This window comes from Dermochelys coriacea, chromosome 2, assembly GCF_009764565.3.
Source record: "Dermochelys coriacea isolate rDerCor1 chromosome 2, rDerCor1.pri.v4, whole genome shotgun sequence".
NCBI lineage: Eukaryota > Metazoa > Chordata > Testudines > Dermochelyidae > Dermochelys > Dermochelys coriacea.
This window is the reverse complement of record NC_050069.1, coordinates 269,027,393-269,052,484: the sequence shown is the minus strand read 5'-3', so window position 1 is coordinate 269,052,484 and position 25,092 is coordinate 269,027,393. Positions and strand designations below refer to the sequence as shown.

The 25,092-nt window shown below is 43.5% G+C and overlaps 1 protein-coding gene across 10 annotated transcripts in view; it reads left to right on the top strand.

The window, feature by feature from the left end:
• The window catches only part of LOC119851537 (KAT8 regulatory NSL complex subunit 1-like), a 153,253-nt gene that overhangs the window by 21,595 nt on the left and 106,566 nt on the right, over positions 1–25,092 (top strand). For 2 of the 10 annotated variants that reach the window (XM_038391546.2, XM_043509826.1), the window contains one exon: positions 5,392–5,593. The exons of 6 other annotated variants lie outside the window; for them this stretch is intronic. The gene's annotated coding sequence lies outside the window, so the exon portion shown is untranslated. Of the gene's footprint in view, positions 1–5,391; positions 5,594–6,375; positions 6,453–7,772; positions 7,861–25,092 lie in introns of all 10 variants that reach the window. 2 more of the 10 variants (XM_038391544.2, XM_043509824.1) reach the window with 2 other exon arrangements.

Genomic DNA, 25,092 nt, shown 5'->3' with positions numbered 1-25,092 from the left:
ATGGTGCTAATGGGGCAGGTTCATGCGGTGGAACGCGGATTCTGGGTTCAGGAAACAAGCACAGACTGGTGGGACCGCATAGTGTTGCAGGTCTGGGATGATTCCCAGTGGCTGCAAAACTTTTGCATGCGTAAGGGCACTTTCATGGAACTTTGACTTGCTTTCCCCTGCCCTGAGGCGCAAGAATACCAAGATGAGAGCAGCCCTCACAGTTGAGAAGCGAGTGGCAATAGCCCCATGGAAGCTTGCAACGCCAGACAGCTACCAGTCAGTCAGGAATCAATTTGGAGTGGGCAAATCTACTGTGGGAGCTGCTGTGATGCAAGTAGCCAATGCAATCAAAGATCTGATATCAAGGGTAGCGACCCTGGGAAATGTGCAGGTCATAGTGGATGGCTTTGCTGCAATGGGATTCCCTAACTGTGGTGGGGCCATAGACGGAACCCATATCCCTATCTTGGCACTGGAGCACCAAGCCGGCGAGTACGTAAACTGCAAGGGGTACTTTTCAATAGTGCTGCAAGCACTGGTGGATCACAAGGGACATTTCACCAACATCAACGTGGGATGGCCAGGAAAGGTACATGAGGCTTGCATCTTCAGGAACTCTGGTCTGTTTCAAAAGCTGCAGGAAGGGACTTTCTTCCCAGACCAGAAAATAACCGTTGGGGATGTTGAAATGCCTATAGTTATCCTTGGGGACCCAGCCTACCCCTTAATGCCATGGCTCATGAAGCCATACATGGGCAGCCTGGACAGTAGTCAGGAGCTGTTCAACTACAGGCTGAGCAAGTGCAGAATGGTGGTATAATGTGCATTTGGACGTTTAAAAGCACGCTGGCGCAGTTTACTGACTTGGTTAGACCTCAGCGAAACCAATATTCCCACTGTTATTACTGCTTGCTGTGCGCTCCACAATATCTGTGAGAGTAAGGGGGAGACGTTTATGGCGGGGTGGGATGTTGAGGCAAATTGTCTGGCTTCTGGTTACGCATAGCCAGACACCAGGGCGGTTAGAAGAGCACAGGAGGGTGCGGTGCGCATCAGAGAAGCTTTGAAAACCAGTTTCAGGACTGGCCAGGCTACGGTGTGAAAGGTCTGTTTGTTTCTCCTTGATGAAACCCCCCACCCCTTGGTTCACTCTACTTCCCTGTAAGCTAACCACCCTCCCCACCTCCCTTCGATCACGGCTTGCAGAGGCAATAAAGTCATTGTTGCTTCACATTCATGCATTCTTTATTAATTCGTCACACAAATAGGGGGATAATTACAAGGTTGCCTAAGAGGGGTGGTGGAGGAGGGAAGGACAAAGCCACACAGCACTTTAAAACTTACTGAATGCCAGCCTTCTGTTACTTGGGCAATCCTCTGGGGTGGAGTGGCTGGGTGGCCGGAGGCCCCCTCACCGCGTTCTTGGGCGTCTGGGTGAGGAGGCTATGGAACTTGGGGAGGAGGGCGGTTGGTTACACAGGGGCTGTGGCAGCAGTCTGTGCTCCTGCTGCCTTTCCTGCAGCTCAACCATATGCTGGAGCATATTAGTTTGATCCTCCAGCAGCCTCAACATTGAATGCTGCCTCTTCTCATCACGCTGCCACCACCTTTCAGCTTCAGCCCTCTCTTCAGCCCGCCACCTCTCCTCCCGGTCATTTTGTGCTTTCCTGCACTCTGACATTGTCTGCCTCCATGCATTCGTCTGTGCTCTGTCAGTGTGGGAGGACAGCATGAGCTCAGAACATTTCATCGCGAGTGCGTTTTTTTCGCCTTCTGATCTTCACTAGCCTCTGGGAAGGAGAAGATCCTGTGATCCTTGAAACACATGCAGCTGGTGGAGGGGAAAAAAAGGGACAGTGGTATTTGAAAAGACACATTTTATAGAACAATGGGTACACTCTTTCACGGTAAACCTTGCTGTTAACATTACATACATAGCACATGTGCTTTCGTTACAAGGTCACATTTTGTCTCCCCCCACCGCGTGGCTAGCAGTGGGGAACATTTCTGTTCAGCCATAGGCAAACAGCCCAGCAGGAACGGGCACCTCTGAATGTCCCCTTAAGAAAAGCACCCTATTTCAACCAGATGACCATGAATGATATCACTCTCCTGAGGATAATACAGAGAAATAAAGAACGGATGTTGTTTGAACGCCAGCAAACATAAATTGCAAAGTTTTGTTCTACAGTGATTCCCGAGTATGTGCTACTGGCCTGGCGTGGTCAAGTGTCCTACCATGGCGGATGGAATAAGGCTGCCCTCCCCAGAAACCTTTTGCAAAGGCTTTGGGAGTATATCCAGGAGAGCCACGAATGCCAGGGCAAATTAATCATTAAACATGCTGGCTTTTAAACCTTGTGTAGTATTTTAAAAGGTACACTCACCAGAGGTCCCTTCTCCGCCTGGTGGGTTGGGAGGGCAGCCTTGGGTGGGTTCGGGGGGTACTGGCTCCAGGTCCAGGGTGAGAAACAGTTCCTGGCTGTCGGGAAAACAGATTTCTCCACTTGTTTGCTGTGAGCTATCTACAACCTCATCATCGTCTTCCTCGCCCCCAAAACCTGCTTCCGTGTTGCCTCCATCTCCATTGAAGGAGTCAAACAACATGGCTGGTGTAGTTGTGGCTGAACCCCCTAAAATGGCATGCAGCTCCTCATAGAAGCGGCATGTTTGGGGCTCTGACCCGGAGCGGCCGTTGGCCTCTCTGGTTTTCTGGTAGGCTTGCCTGAGCTCCTTAAGTTTCACGTGGCACTGCTTCGGGTCCCTGTTATGGCCTCTGTCCTTCATGCCCTGGGAGATTTTCACAAACGTTTTGGCATTTCGAAAACTGGAATGTAGTTCTGATAGCACAGATTCCTCTCTCCATACAGCGATCAGATCCCATACCTCCTGTTCGGTCCATGCTGGAGCTCTTTTGCAATTCTGGGACTTCATCATGGTCACCTCTGCTGATGAGCTCTGCATGGTCACCTGCAGCTTGCCACACTGGCCAAACAGGAAATTGAAATTCAAAAGTTCGCGGGCCTTTTCCTCTCTACCTGGTCAGTGCATCTGAGTTGAGAGTGCTGTCCAGAGTGGTCACAATGGAGCACTCTGGGATAGCTCCCGGAGGCCAATACCATCTAATTGAGTCCACAGTACCCCAAATTCGACCCAGCAAAACCGATTTCAGTGCTAATCCCCTTGTCGGGGGTGGAGTAAGTAAATTGATTTTAAGAGGCCTTTAAGTCGGGGGAAAAAAAGGGCTTCGTCATGTGGACGGGTGCAGGGTTACATCGATTTAACGCTGCTAAATTCGACCTCAACGCCTAGTGTAGACAAGGGCTTAATGATCACACATTATTTTTTCCCCCACAGGGACCTCTCTCATTCAGTACATAGGAAGGATAATGCTTATTTGAGAAGCAACTATTCAACTTTTTGTTTTATCATAGTCTTTCAGAGTTTGGCCCCATGCCTTATTTAGTGCACATTATAAGACTGTTTCCATGTTGGGTTTTTTTGTGTTTGTTAGTAGCTGTGTGTTTCATAAATACTAACTTATTTTCAAAACATGCCTGTAACATGAGATGAAGTAGCTGCATTCTGCAGCTGGAGAACTGATGCACTGAGAAATTAGTGGACAACTTTGGTCTTAAGTTTGGGTGCCCAATTTGAGAGGCTGAGGGATTCATATTTTTCAGAAAGAAAAGGAGTACTTGTGGCACCTTAGAGACTAACAAATTTATTAGAGCATAAGCTTTCGTGAGCTACAGCTCACGAAAGCTTATGCTCTAATAAATTTGTTAGTCTCTAAGGTGCCACAAGTACTCCTTTTCTTTTTGCGAATGCAGACTAACACGGCTGCTACTCTGAAACATATTTTTCAGAGTATGTAGCATTATATAACACTTTCTATGTTCAGAGCACATCTCCATTTGACTTCAGATGCAGCTATACAGTGCTTAACGTTTCTGCAGATTAGACCCCATGGTCTAGAGTTGGGCACTCAGAAAATGAGGTGCACAAGTAGTGACCACCCATGTAAAGTTTGATTTAAGCAACTTGCCTACCATCACATAAGAACTCCATGGGTGTGACAGTGATGCATTCCTAATCTCTCTTGCAACATTCAGGTGCTTTAACCATGAAAACAACCTTTCTCTTCATGCAGTCTTTTGCCTCATGCAGTAAACACATTTCAGCTTCAGCCACAAATGAGACAGGGGTTGTACCAACAGCCTCTTTCAGTACATAATCCTGATTCATTCGTAGAGCACGGTACTTTCTATGCACTGAATGAGGGAAAGATCTTATGGCAAAAACAGTCATGTAATTAGGACTGCATAATAATGCATACACACAGGGGAGTTGAATTAGGTTTGCACAGTGTCAGTTCTGGCATTTCATAACTTAAGTACTTGAATTTACAATCTTAACATTCTATTAGTGTATGCTTTTGTATGTAATTCTCTGGTATGGTGTGTATGTGTGGGGGGGTTTAAACTAAACTTAATGGAATGTTTTGTTTGGAATCATTGACCCTTTCCCCCCCCCCCCCCCATCGGATGTGTTGAAACCTTTAAATCCATAGCACAACCACTTGGATAATGGAGTAATTGATGGCTGTAGTAGTTTCACATAAAGGCAGATTACCAGCCACTAGATGATGATGAGACCCACATATAGCAGTTAGTTTCACAGATATTTGCTGATAGAGGAATATTGAGACTGGAATTTGAATTCTGTTCTGGAGAGGGGTGTCTCTAGTGGTCATAGTTCCTTGTGCATTATCTCCCTCCCAAATCCTGATACCCTTCTGCCCTTGTTTCATACTAGATGATCACAATGGTCCCTTCTGGCCGTGGAATGTATGAATCTATCTGTCAACACCCCTCTGCTCTCAAGTCTCCATGTCTATCCTGTCCTGGGTTTCTCATCTAACGTCTCTCCCCCAGCCCTTTTCCATTGGTTTCCAGTACCATCTTTTTGCCAAGTCAGTCCCAATCATTCCTCCCTCCATCCTTGCAGCACCTTGTTTCCTCCTAGTCTCTCTCTCTGCACAGCCCCTGCCAGGCATAGTCTTCTCTCTTCTCCACTCTAATTGCTTGTCTTCGCATGTGCCACCCCTCCTCCAGTACAGCTCTTGTTCCCTCCGTATTCGAGTCATGTTGTGTCCTCCTCCACCCTATCCAGGTGTCAGAAGAAAGATAATTAAGAAAGTTTTGTACCTGGTGCAATGACCCCCAGCGGTCCGAAACAGTGATTGTAAAGTAATTCCTGCTCAGCCGCAGGATGGAGCATTCCCAGTACAGATAATCTCTGGAAAATTTAGCTGCCAAACTCTTAAGTCTGCTGAACACGTGCAAACTGAGACATTTTCAAAGGCTGATAACTGCCAAATTTGGACTTTTTTCACAGGAACAGGAAAAGGCACATCCCTGATAAAAAGCATCTTATAATGGGAAGTATCAAGCAACCTGAACTCTAGGAGGAGCTGGTAATGCCACCTATAATGTGACTGAAAATGGCACATTCTCAGTCAGTCGTATGATTACTAGTGATGTAAAGTGCCTTAAGCTCAATGTGTCTGTCTGCAGATACCAGTGAAGGAATCTCAAAGGTAATTTTAAGAAATTCCTCTGAGGGTACTGATGGGGGAAAAAAGCTGGGGGTGCAATATTCAGCAGTCCTTAGCTGGTGGCTTTAAGTGGACACAACTTAAAAAATATTGCAAATCTTTTATCCCATTTCACATGCTAACAATCTCTCTTCTGGGTGTGTGCTTTGTATTTATGAGAGAGGGTGCATGTAGTCAGTTTCGATTTCTGTATCAATCAGATTTACAGTGTTACTTTCTTACACTCTTGAGAGGCTGTAAACATGTAGATGAGCTCTGAAAACAATGAAAGTCCACTTGCTGCTATGTAATAAACTTATGAATTTCTAAATATTAATATAGTATTGTAGAGATTTATTTTAATGGAGTAACTTTTAAATTGATAATTAAATTGAAATTTTAAAATACAATTCACTCTCTCTTCTTGACTGGGAATTTACATAGGGATATGACAAATCTGAATGAGTCCATGAACTAAGTAATGGTTGCCATTGTCTGCATATATTTGATATTAATTCATTGTTTTTAGGGACAAAATCTCTTCCATATCAGGATTGTGTCACTCTGAGTTACTACTCTGAGTATAGTGAGCAAAACAAAATTAGTTGATAGGAATTTATATGCTCTCTGTTTGTTCATACTCTGAAGCCTTATTGCCAGCTAGCTATGCTTGCAGGGAAACTGATTTTCTAGCTCTGCCTAGCAATCACTTTCATATTGCTCTACTTAAAATAAGAACACTCTAGAAGCTAATTATACTGTAGCTGTTGCTTTTGTCACTGCAGTGTAATCTTCTGAGCTCCAGATGGAAATGATGCTGGCTTAATGGATGAAATATGGAAGTGGGTACCAGCAAGCTGAGGTGAATACTGCTTTAGAGAGACATTTTGCAGCAGGACAATAACAATCAAATGCAATTGGGTGTGCCTCTTATGTAGAGAATTAAAAAATTTGAGGTTCCTAGCTTTAACGTGATTGATGCATAATATGTAGTGGTGTAACTAGGACTTGATCAGAGGCTCCAGGAAGTCTTCTCGCCAGTTGAAATGTGATTGAGTCATATATAATATTTGATATCTAGGAGGAGGTGGTATCACTTCAGAGTTGACTTTACTTCCCTTAATAAGGAGCATTGGATTTGGTGAGCTAGCAAAAATTTACCATATATTAGACTTGTGGGATTGCGAATTAAAATCTCTTATCCAAAATTGTATGAAATTACTAATGAGCTTATCACTGTGTTCCTTCTAATTTTCCCACCCATGTGCGGAATGAATTTTATGATATGCACTAATATGGGGGCTGTGTGACACATCGCCTTCATATCAGTGCACTTAACAAAATTCATTTGCTGGGGGTGGGGCCGAGGGGTTCGGAGGGTGGGAGGGAGCTCAGTGTTGGGGAGTAGGGGGTGAGGTGTTTGGGGTGCAGGAGGATGCTCGGGGCTATGGCAGGGGGAGAGGTTCTCTCCCTGCAGCAGCACCTGGGCTGGGGAGGCGCCTCTCCTCACTGTGGCAGCTCTGGGGTTGGGCCTTCAGGATAGGACGTCCGTCCCGTCTCCTCCCCCCACCCGCCCCGGCTGTGCCTGGTCCGCAGAAGTAGTCTCAGAAGGGAATTAATCCATGTGTTGTAAGATTTCAATAGGATCAGAGCCTCTAAATTGGCATTGGAAGAATGGAATTGTCACCCTGAAGAGTTAGACTTGCGTGTGCAGCAGAGAACTTCCTTGATAACTGGTCCTGAGTCGGGAACTCACTCCCCAAAGAGGTCAGGATGTCCATGAAACTCTGTCTCAGGAAAAAATATATAAATCCTACTTTTGATTAGGCTTTTCACAGTATCACTGCAGTTTTTTTAAAAAAAGCCAGTCTGCACGCTGCAAGAAAGAGAGAACTATATCTTTAGCACTTCAGAATGTTGTGAGTTGCTCATGCTATGGTGATGGGAACTGTATTAGAATCTAACTGGAATTGCATTTAGATGTAATCCAAGCTTGCTTTCTGGATGTTTAGAGTTTTTTAGGGTAGCAGGAGAGGCTAGATCTGCAAAAACAGTACAGCATTTACTTAATCATCACATATTGGTTAGACACTCTTCACAATAAATTTAAGCTGACATCTGTTTTGGCTGTCATGTAAATTTAAACTAAAAGTCAAAACCTAATTTGTTTAATCTGTTTCAGCATTAGACAGGAGGGTAAACATTACTAGAGAACTACTGTTGGAGTTGAGAACTCGATTATAATTTGAGAACCCCGCACAATACAACAGGTGAGAATGACAGGGGAAGCAACAAGATTTTATTGAATGTTAGTGAAAAAGTTTGAATATTCTCCCTATGTACAAATGCTTAACTATAAATGCCTTTCAGTCACAGCAGAACCTTGCTGATGCACATGTTAACTTGCATATGTTACCAAGTGGTCTTGTGTCACTGAGGGATAGCTCAGTGGTTTGAGCATTGGCCTACTAAACCCAGGGTTGTGAGTTCAGCCCTTGAGGGGGCCTTTTAGGGATCTGGGGCAAAAATTGGGGATTGGTCCTGCTTTGAGCAGGGGATTGGGCTAGATGACCTCCTGAGGTTCCTTCCAACCCTAATATTCTATGATTGATTCTATGAAAGATCTAATACAGTAGCTCCTCGCTTAATGTTGTAGTTATGTTTCTGAAAAATACGACTTTCAGCAAAACTATGTTAAGCGAATCCAATTTCCCCATAAGAATTAATGTAAATGGGGGGGGGGGTTAGGTTCCAGGGAGATTTTTTTTCACCAGACAAAAGACTATTATATATATGCACAGCATACGTTTTAAACAAATCATTTAATACTGTACACAGCAATGATTGTGAAGCTTGGTTGAGGTATTGGAGTCAGGGTGGAAGAGGGTGGTATGTTTCCTAGGGTATACCTTACTGCTAAATGATGAACTAGAACTCGGCTGAAACCTCAAGGGTTAACACATTGTTTTTAATGTAGCCTCACCCTCTACAAGGCAGCACAATGGAGGGAGGGGAGACAGCATGGTAGAGAGACAGTAGCTGCTGCCTGCAAGCTCCCTCTGTCCTGAGCCCTGTCATGTCCTGTCTCCCCCCGCCCCCGCTCTATGGAGCTAGGGTAAGCTGGTGGCAGGAGCAAGGGGTAGGGGGACACCCTGATATTGGCAACCCCCCCCCCTCGCCCCCGCAAGCAGGAGGCTCCTGGGAGCAGCTCCAAGGCAGAGGGCAGGAGCAGCACATAGCACTGGGGGAAGGGACAGCTGAACTGCAGGCAATTGATAGCCTTCTGGGTGGCTGCCGCACAGGGAATTTAGGGGATTGGGGGGGTGGGGGGCTGACAGTCCACCCTGGTTCCAAGCCCCCACCAGCTAGCTGCAAAGGGCTGGCTCTTTCTGCAAGCAGTGGACAAAGCAGGCAGCTGCCAAAGGGCCTTAGAAAGGAGCATTGCGTGACTTTAAAGGAGCATGTTCCCTAATTGATCCAGCAACGTAACAGTGAAACGTTAACACAGTGAGGAGTTACTGTATCAGGGTGCAGTAGTAAGGTTTTGTGTTACTGATATGACTTTCAACAAAACATGGTACAGAACATTTTTTGAGAAGGATGCAAAGTATTATCACAGAAATAACTAAATTTCATTGTGATTTTTTTTAATTGTTCAATCTCCAATTTGCAAAAGCCATAACTGCTAGTGCAGATTAGTGACATTCTGCTGTTTTACCATCTGGGAGTAAATTATTATGGAAAGTGAAAAGGCTTATTTCTATCTAAATCTGAAATGTTATATATTTAACTTAGATTCGTATGGGTTTGAGGATCAGAGTATGTCAGCATTTCTGGTTCTCTTAGTCATTTAGCTAAGGAAACAACTTGATTAGAAAGGGGGAATATAATTAGCATAATATCAAATCCCATGCATCCGATGAAGTGAGCTGTAGCTCACGAAAGCTTATGCTCAAATAAATTTGTTAGTCTCTAAGGTGCCACAAGTACTCCTTTTCTTTTTGCGAATACAGACTAACAACGGCTGCTACTCTGAAATGCCAGTACTGTAATGGTATCCTTCAGAGTTCTGGAACAGGGAAATTAGTATGTCCTTTTGTACATCCTTAGGTCTGCCTATATTTAAACAATAGAGCAAGATCTATAGTTGGGCTTTAAATTGTTATCTTGCTGCAAGGCATCTGCTCAGAAGAATGTGAGCAAAGAAATATGCTGACTCTTCCAATTTGCTTCCTATTAAACGTCCTACGTAATATTGGAGCACTGAGATGACTGCCATGATGACTGACATTTTGTTTGACTTGTAGATTTTCATGCATCTGAAATTCCTTAATAGATATCTAGGTTTCCATCATAAATGGGATCATACAGCTGAGAGAATTTGGTCTTGCTGGATGAAGGGACCTCCTTTACTGATGTTATATGGGGAATTCTCCTTGTCTTCAACTGGTAGTTCAATGTCTGAAGTTTAAACCATATAGTATAAAATGTCAATATTCACCTAATGTAGACAACTTTTATTGCTAAAGATGGTGATTGGAGTGTATGTAAGAAAATTCCTCTGAACTTTCTCATGCTCATGTGTATTGCAGTGCTAATAGCTAGTGCAGTGCACCAGGAGTTTTCAGAGGAGAGAAGCTGTTTTTCCTCTTGGGTATTTGTAGATCACCCATCGCTAGCATGGTAACACCCTCTATTACAGTGGCTCTCAACCTTTCCAGACTACTGTACCCCTTTCAGGAGTATGATTTGTCTTGCTTACCCCCAAGTTTTACCTCACTTAAAAACTACTTGCTTACAAAATTAGACATAAAAATACAAGAATGTCACAGCATACTATTACTGAAAAATTACTTTTTACCTTTATAATAAAAATAAATCAGTTGGAATATAAATATTGTACTTACTTTTCAGTGTATAGTATATAGAGCAGAAAAACACGTTGTATGAAATTTTAGTTTCTACTGACTTCACTAGTGCTTTTTATGTAGTTTGGTATAAACCTAGGCAGATATCTAGATGCGTTGATGTACCTCCTGGAAGACCTCTGCGTACCTCCAGACGAGTGTGTGCTCCTGGTTGAGAACCACTGCTCTATTACACTACAAGGCTGTTTACTCTGTTATCTAGTGTGGAGAATGCAAGAATTATCTATTTTTTTTTAATTAATTTTATATGCACATCAGTTTGCATGCTTACTGTGGGGAATGAGGGTGAGGAGGCTTGGGATTGCATCGGGAGAGGAGATAAATGGGGATGAGTGAGAGGGGAGGCGAGAAGGATTGGGGAGCTCAGGGAAGGGATGCTGGGGACCTGTGGGAGAATAGGGATAGGGTGCCTGTCAGCCCCACAATCTACCCTTCTGTGTGTGGGGCAGGATCTGGTGCATCTGACCCCCTCTCCTCTGCCTACTTCTGATATGTAATCTGGGATCCAGCCCTTCTTTCTGGGCCTGTGTGTGTGCATGCACCAGGGTCTGGGGCCCCCTCCCCTTCTGAAGGGGGAGGGTCTAAGACCCTCTCCTTGCCTCCCTCATGTAAGCTGGGGTCTGGGTTGCCTTTTCGTTCAAAGGGTATCTGAGCCCATCTCAGTTTTCTCTCTCCACACTCCCCCCCCCCCCCCGTGAACCAGGTTTGGGGAAGCCCTGCCCCTCTGGATGGAGAGTTTAGAACAGGCATACTTGGAGCATGCATGAAGAACACACTGCGGATATTGGGTGAGGATCTGAGAATGGGCATGTTTGCATCAGAAACTCTTCAGCACTCGGATGGAGAGATGGGACAGTCAGTGACGTAAATGAAGTAGTTCATACATCTCAGAACTATTGTTTCAGGCTGTATTCATCTCCACTGGGTATTCTTTCATCAGAGAATATTTCATTGAGATGAATGAGCCACTTCAGCACTTCGCAGAGCCTGCTGTGCTATGATGGGTATGTAGTGCCCCTCCCCTCCATTTTCCCTCTAATTATAGCAGAGTGCCACCAGCTCTGTTGTATTTGATCAAGACAGGCTTCCTGTTTAAAGCTCAACTTTTAGTGTTCTAAAGTCCATACAGTTACTCGGATTGCCTTGAAATTTTGTGCACTTCATGGGGAAGTGGGGTTTGGTCAGTGAACCAAATTTGGGACAATTTGAACAAGGGGTTCCCAAGATACAGCCCCCAGGAAAAAAAGCTCTTAAAGTTGACATGCTGGAAACATTTTCATTTACAATTAGAGATCAAACCGTGGCTGAGATCGTTGTACTAGGATCTCCAGTGCTCAAAGGTTACCCCTACAAAATGCATGGCACCCATCAGCCCTTTGGGAGAAATCAAATCACAGCATTTTGAGAAAAAGATTTTTTTTTCTCCAGTTGAGTGTTCTGGTAAGCATAAGGATTACCTGATGGATTACCCTCTGCATGTACAGAGAGAGACCCCAATGGTGTTAAAAGCCACCTAAGATTGGCAGGACTTGCATGGCTTGAAGGGGATGTTCTGGCCATTGAATCTGAGCCCCACAGAGGCTAATGGCAAGGGGAAGGGAGAAGAGTGCAGGACCAGGAGTGCATAGTCCATTATTCTATGTGTTGTCTACAGCTGCCACAATGACCACGAACTCCTACCAACACCTGCAACTTTCACTGTAAAGGAAAGGACCTACCTGCACCTGCCCTACACTCTCTTAGCCTATTCAGAATACCACTTTGCACTTACAGGATACCATCTAAACCTATATGTTCCTTTACCCATCATTAAACCCACATACTGCTTTCATATCCCACCTCATTACTGACCATTCCTGTTGCATGGCAAGACACTCCCCTTCCCTCCCCTGTGCTTTGCTAATTTTGCAATAAAATGATTCAGGCAACTCCGCTAGGTTCACATGCTCCCTTTTTTTTACTCACACCCACAGGGTGGACTCAAACCCTCTCGCATCACAGCCACAACTCTGTGATGCTTCTTAAACTAATCTGTCTCCTCAACGCACAAACACACCTCCACCAATCTGCCCCACTTACTCCCTCTACCACTCAAGCCATTTAGTACAGCTACAACTCTCTCATTGGATGCAGCTTCAGACCATTGCAGATAACTCCCCAGTGGCTGCCAGCTCCAGGAGGCAATATTAAGGTTATATAGAGTATGTAACTTAACTGTGTCCTGTTTTTCTGAAGTTTGAGTTTTGCGGAACTTGATATTATGGAAGGGCACAAGCGGTCACTGGGAAACCTTAACTTTAGATGAAAATGAGCATCAGTGATACTGTCTTTTCTGTCTGCAGAGGCTATACTTCTCAGGCCTGACTTTAACCTAACACTGGACTCTGTCTCTGCCTCACAGAGGTGATCTGCTATTGTAAAAATCAGTCCTTCATCCAGTGTCAGACAGATTTGAAAGGGATACTTGAGTGGAATGATTATCAATCTCTTACTGTCTTCCCTCCACTACAGGTGTTCTTTCTGTCTCAGGAGAGGCACTGGATTCAAGGACTGACTCCTCAGAAAAGCTGTCCATTTCTAATGTATTGGACCAATATGAGCCAGATGGGTGTGTGTGTTTCCCGGAAGGCCCCAGCCTGGGATATCAGCAGAAATCCTTTGAGAGGCCTGCTATAAGGTGGCAGAAGGGGGGGGGAAGCTGGGTCCAAAGACTCCTTGCCCACACTCCAGCATTGGCATTGTTCATGCTATGTTCAGATCCCTCCATCTGCACACGAAGAGGAGGGAGGCAGCTGAACTCCATGGTCAGGAACATGACCCTAGAAGGAAGTAAACAATAAAACTTGTTCAACTGGCTGAAGCAAAGTCTATTGTTTAACTATCATTAAACATGTGAAACATAACTATAAATTCCTCCCAGGGGGTCTTTAAAGTGAGTGTATGAATATCTAAGCAAAAGTTTTCATAAGATCTAGTAGACTATAAAGCACAGTCTTGAACAGAACTTTGTTCTGATGCTTATAACTCTACCATATTATGGCACAATCTTTAATCTAAAAATACATCCACCAAGTTGGATGTGTAACATCAATATTCTATTGCTGGTGACTTATTTACTACTGGTGTCAGACTCCAGACTAAATTCAAACTTGCTCCTCAATGAGGGGTGCATATGTGGCAGCCTATGCTTGTTACAGTTGTATACAAAGATTAATAAAAAATGTAGCTGAAACTAGATTATATCCAGTGCATAATGTGAGAATTTCAGATTAAAAGCTACAGGTGGCTGAGACAAAGTTGAAGAGATCGAGACTTCAACTGAAACGGTACGCTCATGTTTTTATGGAGAACACTAAGCCTTGTAAAACCTTGAATAATTGAATTGGTGACCTTGACTATAGTGAGAAAACATGAGATTAGCAGGAAGTACAAACACGGTACAAACACACACACACACAGCTTTCAGAGTAGCAGCCATGTTAGTCTGTATTCGCAAAAAGAAAAGGAGGACTTGTGGCACCTTAGAGACTAACAAATTTATTAGAGCATAAGCTTTCGTGAGCTACAGCTCACTTCATCCGATGCATCCGATGAAGTGGGCTGTAGCTCACGAAAGCTTATGCTCTAATAAATTTGTTAGTCTCTAAGGTGCCACAAGTACTACTTTTCTTTTTACAGGTCATAGAGCTTCCCAAAAATAATTCCTCCTAGAGCATATCTTTCAGGAAAATGTCAGTTACCTGTTTCACAAAGGTCCTCTTCTTTACAAGTTTCCATCTCTCTTGACTGCAGTGCAGTTTTTAAGAGGGAGAGGTGCTTTATCGTTCAGATCATATTAAAGAGGCTCAGAAGATGCAACCAATTTGAGACCTTGACTCTAGTTCTCTAAATGATCTATCTAGAACTTTAAAAGGAATAAAAGCCCCTCCTTAATAAAATTCATTGTTAAATAAAATTAACAGTCCTGTGGCTACATCACTGACTTCCATACAAAAAAGGAAAACCGTTTCCCAGAAACTTGCATGGTCGGTCTGTCTCCTCCCCACCCCACTTTCCCCTCTAAGAAGGGAAATTCCGTGATGTGAGAAAGGGACATCTGAGAAACGAAGATGCTTTACAAGGTAGAAATAAGGCCAGAAGTTCCTCTGTAGTAACCACTTGATATAGTTGTCTGCTCTTTTATGTGGGCCACTTACTAAAGAACAGAAGTACTGTATTTAAAACACCTGAGCAAATGAAAGATCAAGCAATCCCATTGACAGTTCAGGAACAGGACTTGGAGAAAGAAAGGAAAGGGTTTAATGTGTTCGACTACCCTTGCTGCTGATCTGAATATGCTCTTTCATTAAAATTGAATGTCTAGTTATGCTTTCAGTTTCTTTCCACCTCAAGCAATCTGACACAAATCAGAAAGTGTGTTTAACATTTGCAGTTTAAACTAGGTATACTCAGTAAGCATGTATGCACCCTTTCTTGTTTTGATGATGGCAATTAACATTGGCCCACTATTATAGAGAAGCTAGACATGGATTTCTGCACATAGAAAATTCTTTGGAGATAATTTGTCTGAACTAATGGAAAAATGTATGGTGATGCAAGACTTTTGAATTTCTTCAGTCATTCGTAGATGAATAGATTTTAAGGCCAGAAGACGGACACTTATGATCTGACAATACTTATGGTCTGACAATACTTGAATAGGTATTCAATCTCCATGAACCTTTGGGAGGCAGAACCACACCTGTCCACTAGAAGGTGCTTACCCCTTAACCAGTGATGATGATGAAGCTCCCAGTTAGTTCTGCCTCCGGGTTGATCTAAATTTTAAGTGTAGAGCAGGTCTGAGTTTACTTGCTCTTGCGTTTATCTGACTGACTTAGACTAAATAAAGGAAAGAAACATACTAGCTCCCTTAAAACTGTAAGGAATATGGTGTTGAGGGCCACAGAAGTACTTTAAGTTGAAAGTCTTGTAACTGACCATTCATTAACTGAATTTTACTGCAAGATTTAAACAGGGTTTAATGTAGAATGTAAGTTGGACCTCTAACGCTAAATGGAAGAAGATCCCATAAAAGACTTAGTGTTGCAGCAGCTGATTAAAGAATTCAGGTATGTCAGCATCTTGGTACAGTGGTGTGTGGTTTTAGAAGTTCTTATAAAATAGAATCTGCATTAACAAATGAAGGAAAATACCAACTTTGTTTAAACTAAAAATCCACTATGCAATCTGTATATAACTTAAATGAACTTGGTAGTTGCACATAACTGGCATATGTATTCTGCAGGCATAGAATAATATTTTTGAAGATAAACATACTAGCAAATTATTTAAAAATAAAGGTTGAGTAGCATTATTAACTATTTAACAATCAGTAATTGACACTTAGGGGCGTTACCTGAGGTGCCTGGGATTAATCACTACTGTTACAGCATGACACTGCCTTGTCTGTGCCCACCGGGACAAACCTTCTCCAACTATTGGTTGTTGGCAACATAAACACTCCACTCTGGGCTCTGTAAAGAGAGAATGCAGGGCTCAAAGGCTAGCAATTTACACACCCCACTATGTTACACTTGGGTGCCCAGTCCCTTATCTTCTGGACACCTTCGATGTACACTGATCTGCTGCATCCATAGAAACAATGCATCCTAGTTCATGGGTCTCCCCTCAGTTCAACACTTGTCTTAGCATAAGGCACTTAAACAGATTTATAGTAAACCAAACTGAAGTTTACTTTTTCAGAACTTGAGGTAAATATTCAAATGAACGCAAATATAAAGATTTGTAAACATAAGGTTACAGCTAAAAGAAAAACATAAGACACAAACTATAGCCTGTAAATCCGATGAAGTGAGCTGTAGCTCACGAAAGCTTATGCTCTAATAAATTGGTTAGTCTCTAAGGTGCCACAAGTACTCCTTTTCTTTTTGCGAATACAGACTAACACGGCTGCTACTCTGAAAACTATAGCCTGTACTTAACTTTCCTCTCTAGTAAAGTACGTCTCGCCCAAAGGTCAATACAGTACTTGCAGTACTGGTCCAGTTCTAACAGCTGGGATCTGCCTTTCATGAGACACCTTGCTTGCAGGGTTTCTCCTCTGTACTGGATAAAATCTTCTGCTCTTTTCTATTTTCTTGGATAGTTGCAGACTACTGTATCTTGCCACAGTGGTCCCTTAGAGGCTTTTTGGGGAGGTTCTTTTGTTTTTTATAAATCCTTAAGCCTGCATCTGGTCTAGAAAGTGAATATAGTCTATCTCCACAGATGTCCATTGTTCTCAGTGTTGATTGAGATATCCCTGAGAGCCCACTATTCTGAGGTGATAATGTTCTACATTTTACATATTTGTTTAAATGTTTCCTGTGCAAACATCTCACAGTAACCTTGACAATCAGCAGTTCTTAGCTTTTGGCAGAGACCACACGCAGTCCCCTTAGGTGAAATATTGAAAAGGTGGTTCGACTGGTTAATATACATGTCTGGGCAAGTCTGTGTCACATTAGCAGTTAATTTAAAAAATATATTTTTAAGGCTGAAAAATAGGATTAAATGTTTTTAAAAAGTTTTTCAGCTATATTATTATTATAGAAAGGTCTCCAATCACGAGTAGATCAATTTTAATTATTCGCTCACTAACAGCTCCTTTGTAGCAACTGTAATAAAAATGGAGATACACGCTTTGTCTCTAAGAACAGTAGGAGCTGTATTGATTCACTTGCTTTATGGTACAAAAAAGAAAGGAGGGTGAGAGGAATTTCTTTTGATATATTTAATGTGTCAGTTCCTCTGTCAGCCCACTCTTTTCTGAGTAATCTAACTCACTCAAACAGCTTCAGTTATACTCTCTATGCTGATGACTCTTACACTTCTCCAATCCACCTCCTGACTTATTTGCTATCCAATCTCATATCTAAACCTATCGGATGCCTTGCTATTCCTTCAAGCTTTAAATAGCCAAAACTGGATCCCTTTCTTTCCACCAAAACACTTTCCATTTTCTGATTATTGTTGAACACACGACAGATAATGCCTGTTACGCAAGCCTGTAAACTGGAGGCCATCTATGATTTTTCTCCTCCAACAATCCAATCTATGTCCAGCTCTTGCTGCTGCTTTCTTCAGTGTCTATAAGATCCAACATTTTTTCTGCCCACACTGCTAAAACTTTTATAGGTCCACCTCATCCCCTCTTTTCATCACTACAACCTCTTCTTTGGCCTTTGACACCAATGTAGCCACTAAGTTCCTATTACTTGCCCGTTGATCTGTCATCCCCCACTCTTCGCATCCATCCTTTGGCTCACCCTTCTGCAAACATCAATTCAAGTTACCTGTATTTGCTTTCAAGGCCTTGCACAACTCTATCTCTGCTATGAAATATTCTTTTTTTTTAATTGCCTGCCATTGCCTCTGCTCTGACAGCAACCATCCTGTACTCCTCCTCCCACCACCATCTCCAGAGTACCTGGATGCTCAGAATACCTTTTCTAACCTTGTCCCAGCCTTCTTCCCACCTAAAAAATTATTTTTTCTAAGCCTACAAGCAAGTAGCCAAGATTTGCTTTACTCTATTGACAACCCATACTTCCTGCTGTGTACTACTACCCCCGGTACCCTCCTTACTACCTTGTTCACTGTCTTTTATGTCATCATGTTAGATATTAGTTTGTGGCAGGGCTCATGTTGTTGAACTTGTCTTGTGAGGTACCTAGCAAACTTTTGGGTGCCATAAAAAGGGTTGCATGAAACATCCATTAGACTTTGTTCCCAAGAAAAACATGAGTCCCTAATAGATCTCTCAAACTGACACTTTGTGCTTAGCAAATTCACCGCTCCACTATAATTGATGTAATCGCAGCTCCAAATAAACTTGCTTTGTAATTCTCCATCCATTGGCTATGGAAGTCTTAGGACCTTTTTGTGAGAGCTGGGAAATCTTAACATTCCTGTGTATCCTCACTCTCCATATTTTTTTTTTTTTAAATGTCTGGAAATATTTCAACTTGAGAAGTTACCTACAGAAAAGAATGAATGAACTGAATGAAGTAGTCTCTGTCTTTACAGTGCCTTCAGTTTTAAATTTTACAAAAGGAAATTCAGATATACAAGCTGTTTAAAATAGATAAATTGCTGAGGGGCAAACAATGTCTAATTCGAAGCCACAGAAAATAGGGTGAAACTATGCAGCTTCATACGTGCAAACACACCCGTTCTCAGAAATAAATTGTTCCTATATGAAGCACATCAGCAGTAATCAATCACACTCACCAAGGGGACTCCCAGGCACCTTAAACTCTCTCTATAATGTCATTCAAAAACCACACCTGTTCCTCTCCCTAGTCTAGCAAACAAGCAACTCTACAGATCGTACGGTCATCAACACTCCTTATCAATATCGCTGTAATATAGTTCAAAAATTCAGTATTACAGAAATATCTTTAATCCTTAAATGGTTAAAGTTCTAAAGGACAAACTGTGCCTCATTCCCGGCCCCACCCTGCAGCCTCACCCCCACATCCCAACCCTCTGCCCCTTCCACACCGCAAACCCCTCTGCCCCAGCTCTGTTGGGTCGTGGGCATCAACAATTTTCTTCAATTGGGTCGCCAGGAAAAAAGTTTGAAAACCATTGTTCTAGGGGCAAGCCAACCCTGATACCATCACTGCAACTATCTCTGGTCCGCCACCAGTCCCCAGACCCTCTGGCACCAAATAGAAGTAGAGAGGGTACCGGTCTTCCCTTCTATGACAGAAATCCTAAAAGGAAAGGGAGAGGTTACAAGTAGCGTCAGCCTCTTCCCAACCAAGGTCACATAGGTACTTTAGTGGGCCCAAGCAGACCTTTTGAAGGTGTGCCTGGGGATACTATACCGGTTCCTGTCTCAGATCCTGTCTCCACTTTTATTTTTGGACTATGCAGCTCTAGGGTTCTGCATAACATTGGACCACTGGGTGCTAAGTACCGTGACAAACGACTGTGCCCTTCAGTTTTCATCTACCCCTTCCTCCCATCCTGGTCCCTCTTCAGGGACCCTTCTCATGAGCAACTCCCCACCTAGGAGGTGCAGTCCCTCCTACAGATAGGGACTGTGGACGAGGTTCCTCAAGACTTGAGAGGAAAGGGGTTTTACTCCTGATATTTCCTAATCCCAAAGACCAAGGGGGGCCTTCAGCCCATTCTGGACCTGCATTAACTGAACAGATATCTCAAAAAGCTGAGGTTCTGCATGGTCTTCCTGGCCTCCATCATTCCCTCCTGGGATCCAGGGAGTTGGTATGCCACCCTTGACTTAAAGGACTCCTACTTTCACATTTGTCTCTTCTGTGGCTACAGAAGATGTCTGATTTATTGTGAACCGATGCGCTACCAATTCTTCTTCGAGTGCTGTCCCTGTGGGTGCTCCACTTCAGGTGTTGGTGCGTCCCAGCGCCGTTGATCAGAGATTTTCAGTAGCAGTGTCCATCAGAGATGCACATGTACAGTAGTTATCTCATGGTGCCGTTGGCACTTTGACCATTGTGTGTGTAACCCAACCCCTCAGTTGCTTCTCAGCTGTCCTCTGCCTGAGACGGAGCTCCGTAGTGGTGTTGAATGACAACCTAGGAAAAATAATTTGAAATAGTTAGAATTAATTAGTGATAGTTAGGTCTTGGTTACTAGTTTAGACATTTGCACATCTTTTTTTTGTTTTCCCTTCAAAAAAAAAAAACCCACCCTTTTTTTTATTCTGTTTTTAAAACTACCTCAGAGAGGGACATTAAAAACATGCCTGGTTCACCAGACTTCAAAAGATGTTCCTCGTGCAAGGACCCTGTGCTGATTTCTGATGGCCACTCACCCTGCATCCACAACTTAGGTTGGTTGCGCACACGACAAAAGTGTACTCACTTCAGCAACCTCAAAGCTTGAGTCACATGGGATAGAGATCTCTGCCTGAAACTTATTCTTATGGAGAAATCCCTTCAGCCAGCTTCTGACCCTGGACAGCAGAACCCCTCAACCAGGGACTTTCCGGGCATGTCATTTCTGGAAACCAGTACCATTCCTTCAAGAAAGCGAGGAAAAGAGTCACATTGTCCCCACAGAGAGAACTGTTCGGGGGAAGAGGGGAAAAAAAAAAAGTGGTGTCCTGCAATGTTGCTATTGTCGTTGCAGAGTATGCCAACTTTTGATGCACTGCGAACTTCTGGCACCGCCTGCAGTGGGGCCGCTGCTGGCAAGGTTAAGAAGTCAAGAGGCAAACACAAGCAAAACTCCTCCTACACGGCACCAACACCACCTGTGAAGACTCCCACTACTACTTGACCCAAAAGAAAAACGGTGGATGGAAACCCATAGTAGATCTCAGAAAACTCAACAAGTTTGTACAAATCCATATATTCAGGATAGTCGCACTAACTTAAATAATCCCAGCAATGGAAAAGGGAGACTGGTTTTCAATCCTCAACCTACAGGATGCATACTTTCACATTACCATAAATCCTGCACATGGAAGGTTCCTAAGGTTCACAGTAGGAAAAGATCACTTCCAATACAGTGTGTTGCCATTTGGATTTTTGACTGCTCAGAGAGTCTTCTCCAAACCCTAGTGGTAGTAGCAGAACATTTGCACAGACCAGGAATAATGATATTCCCATAACTAGACAAATGCCTACTGAAAGGTCCTACCCAATCAGAAACAAGAGACATTACCCAGAGGACTGTCACCCTCTTTCAGACCCTAGGGCTACAAATAAACTAACAAAAATCAACTCTAATTCCAGTACAAGAATTGGATTTCATTGGGGTGCATCTGGACTCTATAGCTGCCGGAGCCTCATTACCAAGGAACAGATTCTTAACATTGTGACCACAGATATGAGAGTGGTCAAACAGCCCAAAGGTCTCAGCACTTACCTGCCTGCAACTATTGGTTCACATGGTGGCCACCACTTTCGTAATAAAGCATGCTTGACTACACATGCATTGCCTACAGGCATGGCTAAGCTCAGTATACAAACCAAACAAGCACAGTCTAAACAAAAGCCTAACATTGACACCAAAAGTCCAGCATTCATTACATTGGTGGACAAGACCAGTGAATGTGTGCAATATAACTACACATCAGCCTTCTCAAATTGCATGTGGTTTGCAACATGTGCGTTCACTTCCTCCCAGTGATAAAGAATAAAACAGTAAGAGTCATGACAGACAACATTGCATGTATGTTCTACATAAATTGACAGGGAGGAGCCCATTCTCATACCCGATGCACCGAAGTCATAAAATTATGGAACTTGTGCATAACTCACAACATCACCATTACTGCTTCCTACTCCTGAGCCGCCTGAACACGATGTCAGACGCACTAAGCAGACACTTTTCCCAGGATCTCTAGTGGGCACTGAACACCAGTGTCTTACAACACATATTCCAGCGGTGGTGGTTCCCCTGTATTGACCTATTTGCCACACACTGAAACAACAAATATCCGCAATTTTGCTTACGAGCAGGACTGGGAACACAATCCCTAGGGGACACCTTTCTAATCAGGTGGGAGGCACCTCTCCTGTACTTATTCCCACCTGTACCACTAATCTCCAGAGTAATACACAAGATACGGACCGTCAAAACAAGGTCATACTTATAGTTCTGACAGCCCAGGCAGACCTGATACCCATATCTGTGCACCATGTACTCTCCCTCTCTGACAGGACCGTCTCTCACAAGGAGGAGGTCAAGTCCTCCACCTGAACTTGGAGAAACTTCACCTGAAGGTGTGGCTCCACCATGACTAGTTAACCTGCTTGGAACAAGTAAAACAGGTTTTTAGTAAACAGCAGAAAACCAACCACACATACCACTTACCTCCAAAAATGGATAAGGTGCTCCTTATGGTGCCAGAACAAACATGTATCTGCACTCACAGCACTATCTGCACTCACAGCACCACTTCTGTTGGTCTTGGAATACATATTAGAACTAAAGAATTCAAGGTTTTCTACGAGCTTTGCTGTAGTACACTTATCAGCCATTCTCACCTTTCACCATAAGCTTGAAGGCGTATTGATATTCATGCTCCTGATGATGAAACCCTTCCTCAAGGGCATACAGAATATGTACAGGGAAATACGCGACCCTAGACCAGCATGGGACTTAAAGCTGGTGCCTCGGAAGCCTTACCAGAACCCCATCTGAAACATTAGCTACCAGCTCCCTACTTCATTTATCAATGAAGGTAGCGTTCTTGGTTGCGATTATGTCCGCACGGCAAGTAAGCGAAATAGGGGCTTTCATGGCTCCTCCTCTGTACACCATATTTTTCAAGGACAAAGTCACACTGAGACCACATCCAAAATTTATACACAGAATATCATCCTCTTTCCACCTCAATCAATGGATTCATCTGCTTACATTTTATCTCAAGCCCATGCAAATGCACAAGAGACTGCTCTACATATGCATTAACATTCTACCTGGACAGAACAAAGCCTTTCCAAAAATCCTCAAGGCTTTTTGTTACAATGACAAAGCGTTCCAAACGTTCTGCAGTATCCACACAGAAATTATATAAATGGATCTCCAGTTGCATCCGTATGTGTTACCAACCGCTCAAAACAGAACCCTCATCAAGGATAAAGGCCCATTTGACAAGATCAGTATTCTACCTCAATAGCTTTTAAAAATAATGTACCAATAGTAGACATGCAGAGTGGCCACCTGGGCCTCTGAACACACACTTACGAACCATTATGCAATCTCAAGGCTCAAGCTCGGATACAGTGGTAGGTTTAACGGTCCTAGCCTCCACTGTGAATGCAACTCCAAAGTCCCTTCCATCCGCACAAGGGCACTGCTCTACAGTCACCTGAAGTGGAGCACTCACAGGGACAACACTCGAAGAAGAGAAGGTTACTCACCTTGTGCAGTAACTGAGGTTCTTCGAGATGTGTCCCTTGGTGGGTGCTCCACTACCCATCCTCCTCCTCCTCTACTTTGGAGTTCGCAGTAAGGACTCTATAGTAGAGAAGGAACTGAGGTGATTGGGTTGCGCCACGCCCTGCGCGCACTGGTCAAGGTGCCAACAGCGCTGCAAGATGACTACTGTGCACACATGACCCTGACAGACCTACTACCGACAATCTCGGATCAGTGGTGCCAGAACACACCAACATTTGAAGTAGAGCACCCATAGGGACGTGCATCTCGAAAAACCTCAGTTACTGCACAAGGTGAGTAATCGTCTCTTCACCACTCACCACTTCGGCCAGTCTGCAGCTCCCCAGGTTTTCATGAAGTGCATGGCGGTAGTAGTGGCCTGCCTCAGACATTGAGGCATTCAGATCTACCCGTACCTGGACAACTGGCTGATCAAGGATTGGTCAGAGGCTCAGGTATAGGACAGTGTCCGCATGGTCCAAGCCACCTTCTGAGTGGTGGGGTTGTTGATAAATGAGCAAAAGTCAACTCTTGTTCCAGTTCAGAGAATAGAATTTATTGGGGCAGTGCTCAACTCAACCCAAGCCAGAGCTTTCCTGATTCACACACTGGCTTGCAGTCCACTAAGCCAGTGCACTGTAACAGTGCTGTACAGGTTTCAGAGTAGCAGCCGTGTTAGTCTGTATTCGCAAAAAGAAAAGGAGTACTTGTGGCACCTTAGAGACTAACAAATTTATTAGAGCATAAGCTTTCGTGAGCTACAGCTCACTTCAACAGTGGCCATCAACTTCCATCCATTGGATCACATTATGCCTGTCTCTGCTAGATTGAAGAGCCCGTTATTAAATATTTGCTCTCTGTATAGGTACTTATAGATTGTAATCAAGTCATCCCTTAACCTTCTTTTTGTTAAGCTTATTAGATTGAGCTCCCTGAGTCTGCCCCTGTAAGGCAGGTTTTCTAATCCTTTAATCATTCTGGAGGCTCTTCCCTGAATTCTCTCCAATTTATCGATATCCTTAAATTGTGGATACCAGAACTGGAGACACTGTTCCAGCAGCTGTTGCACCAGTGCCAACTTCATAGATAATATTACCTCTCTACTCTTACTCAAGATTGCCAAAGATTGCATAAGCCCATTTGGCCATAGCGTCTCCTCTGTGGTGATTTGTTTTTCTTGCTCTTGAGCTGACTGACTTTATTCCTGCGAGTGCCCTTCCTTTTCATCCTTGAGTTCTGTCTCCCTTGTACTTCTTTTGAGGACCATAAATAGCCATATCCTTTTTGCATTTGAATTTTTGTTGTCCATAATCTCACAACTGTGAATAAAGTTTATATTGCATAAAATGCTTCTCTGCCACAGTTAATGGCAACAAATTATTTTACCACTAATACTCTTATGGGAAAAGGTAGATAGTAGTAGCCCTCGTGTGTTTTTGCAAATACAAAATAAAACAAAAAACTCACCCTGAAGTGGTGGCTCCTGTCCTGTATGGGTGGGCCATGCTTTCAGCTCTGGTTGTTGCGACTTGGTTCATGAGAGTGGCTAAGTCAAACCTGAGCAGCTGGCACAGCAAACCCATATGCCAGATCGCAACACCCAGAGCAGGGAGCCGGACCCAGTCCTGTGGGACTGGAGCTGCCACCTCA